The sequence below is a fragment of the Salvelinus sp. IW2-2015 genome, unplaced genomic scaffold (assembly GCF_002910315.2).
Source record: "Salvelinus sp. IW2-2015 unplaced genomic scaffold, ASM291031v2 Un_scaffold6912, whole genome shotgun sequence".
In the NCBI taxonomy this organism is placed as follows: Eukaryota; Metazoa; Chordata; class Actinopteri; order Salmoniformes; family Salmonidae; genus Salvelinus; species Salvelinus sp. IW2-2015.
The window spans coordinates 13,236-15,944 of record NW_019948173.1 but is presented as its reverse complement, the minus strand read 5'-3'; the positions used below and the strand labels follow the sequence as shown (position 1 = coordinate 15,944).

General features: G+C 43.9%; 1 pseudogene; it reads right to left on the bottom strand.

Annotated features, from left to right (window-relative positions):
* The window catches only part of LOC112079100 (neuronal acetylcholine receptor subunit beta-2-like), a 15,920-nt pseudogene continuing 13,211 nt past the window's right edge, over positions 1-2,709 (bottom strand).

Here is a 2,709-nt window from a genome sequence, read left to right as displayed (position 1 = left end):
TTAGAGATTGTCCTCTCTCCCTGATTGGCTCTGCCGCTTATCGGTCACATGCTTTCCTCTAGAGAGAGAGAGGAGGTGATTACTCGCATCGTCCTCCTGTGGGAAGAATTGTTAATGAAAGTGTTGTCCTCTTTTTTTGTTATCCTCATTATCTCTCGTCCTCTAGAAGATAAAAATATCTTTGAATACGATGGTTGGTGTCAAGTGATTTTCAGCTGTCAGAAGCGCAGTTCAGCCTGTAGAAAGGCTATAAAAGGTTAACAGGTGTGGCTTCTGTCCTATTTAGTTCCACAGACCTTAATAAAACCCACTTCCCCCCTGCTGGGCAGGTCCCTCCCTTCTGCCCCTGTCCTGCTGTCGCTGATGGGTCGGGGCGGGTGTCCATACCGATGCCTTTGCTGGGCACCCGGTAGCGCGCTGTTGGTCCAGTCCCATTAGGTGTTGGCTGCATGGTCTTGGCAGTGGGTAAGTTTCTGCGAACAGTGGCTGGAGGAACATCCCGACCGTGTCCGGACACACACACAAGTATAGAAGATCCACAGGAAGAGAACGGTCGACCACCATCGGCAACATATCTTCCAGTCCTCGCCACGTTCTGAAGGGAGTGAACGGCCAGAGGTTTACATAATTACAGTGCTTACAAAAAAGTAATTCACGAACCCTTTGCACCTTTTCCAACATGTTGTGTGTTAAAAGATACGGATTAAAATGTATTTAATTGTCATTTTTTGTGAACGATCGTACACAAAATACTCCAAATGGTCAAAAGTGGAAGAACAATGCTAACATTTGTAAAACAATCTATGAAAAATAAAATCCTAATATAGCGAGTATCTTGTTTACATACGTATGTAACGACCCTCGGGGTTGTATGAGCCCGGATATCGACTCTGCCACTCGAGCTTTTGGGCACAGTCCGATGACTGCGCTGGACTTCGGGCTTGTAAAGGTCGAGGTTCGGAACCTGCTCCTTGCTGTTCATTAACCATTCGGGTGTTCAGAAAGTGATCCGGCAATCCGGACCTTGCATCCACACAGTGCCGTCGTGGCTTGGCCAGTCGAGCTGAATTCCTATAATGTAGAGTCACAAGCGAACGCGGGGACACGTGCTCTTTGAAAGGAGGGATTAGTGCTAACGACCCTGCGGCTTATAATGCGGAGAGAGAGCTCTCACTAAGCATGTTTTTGAGGGCACAGTCGATAGCACGCTGGACTTCGGGCTCACGAAAGGTACGACGGTTCGAGACCTGCTCCCGTGCCTGTTCACTACAGTTTCATCCCCTGAGTCAATATCAGTGCACTGTCTAGAATAGCTTTGGCAATGCGATTCACAGCTTGTGAGTCTTTCTGTGTAATAGTCTCTAAGAGCTTTTGGCACACTGATTTGTCAAATATAATGGCCATTTATTCTTTTAAAAATTATTCCAAGCTCTGTCCCCAAGTTTGCGCTCTGTTGGGTCATCTTCAAGTCTTGCCAAGATTTTTTTGACTTGGGTTAGGATATATCGTTCTAATGAATCAGGTGAATTTGGTCTCTCACGGTGTTGTTGTTAACCGCAGACTGATATTCAGGTTTAATAAATTCCATTTCTTTTTTATCCTAAAAAACTCCCTAGTCCTTGCCGATGACAAGCATACCCATAACATGATGCAGCCACCACCATGCTTGAAAATATTTAGAGTGGTACTCAGTGATGTGTTATGTCGGATTAGCCCCAAACACAACGCTTTGTATTCAGGACAAAAAAAGTATTACTTTAGTGCCTTATTGCAAACAGGATGCATGTTTTGGAATATGTGTATTCTGTACAGGCTACCTTCTTTTCACTCTGTTATCTAGGTTAGTATTGTGGAGAAACTAAAATGTTTTTGATCCATCCTCAGTTTTCTCCTATCACAGCCATTAAACTCTCTAACTGTTTTAAAGTCACCATTGGCTTTATGGTAAAATCCCTGAGAGGTGTCCTTCCTCTCTGGCAGCTGAGTTAGGAAGGACGCSMGTATCTTTGTAGTGACTGGGTGTATTGATACACCATCCAAAGTGTAATTAATAACTTCACCATGCTCAAAGGGATATTATTTTTACCCATCTACCCTTCTTTGTGAGGTATTTGGAAACCTCCCTGGTGTTTGTGGTTGAATCTGTTTTAAATTCACTGCTCGACTGACGYAACTTACAGATGATTGTATGTGTGGGGTACAGAGATGAGGTAGTCATTCAAAAATCACTATTATTGCACACAGAGTGAGTCCATGCAACGTATTATGTGACTTGTTAAGCAAACGTTTACTCCTGAACTTGTTGAGGCTTGCCATAACAAAGATGTTGAATACTTATTGACTCAAGACATTTCAGCTTTTCATTTTTAATGAATTAGTAAAACATAATTCCACGTTGACATTATGGGGTAGTGTGTGTAAGCCAGTGARAACACAACATCTACATTCAATCCATTGGACATTTCGGCTGCAACACAACAAAATGTGGAAAAAGTCAAGGGGTGAATACTTTCTGAAGGCACTGTAYATGAAGGATACACAGCTCTCTTTTCTCCTCTWTCTCTTGTCTCTCTCACTTTCTCGCTCCTTCCCTCCCCCTCACCTATTAAAGGGGGGTGAGAGGAGGGGTTGAAAGGTTAATGTGAGTAGAGACTGGATTCCACCACAGAGCTCTAATGAGGTCTGACACTGAAAGGGGGGGGGAGGAGA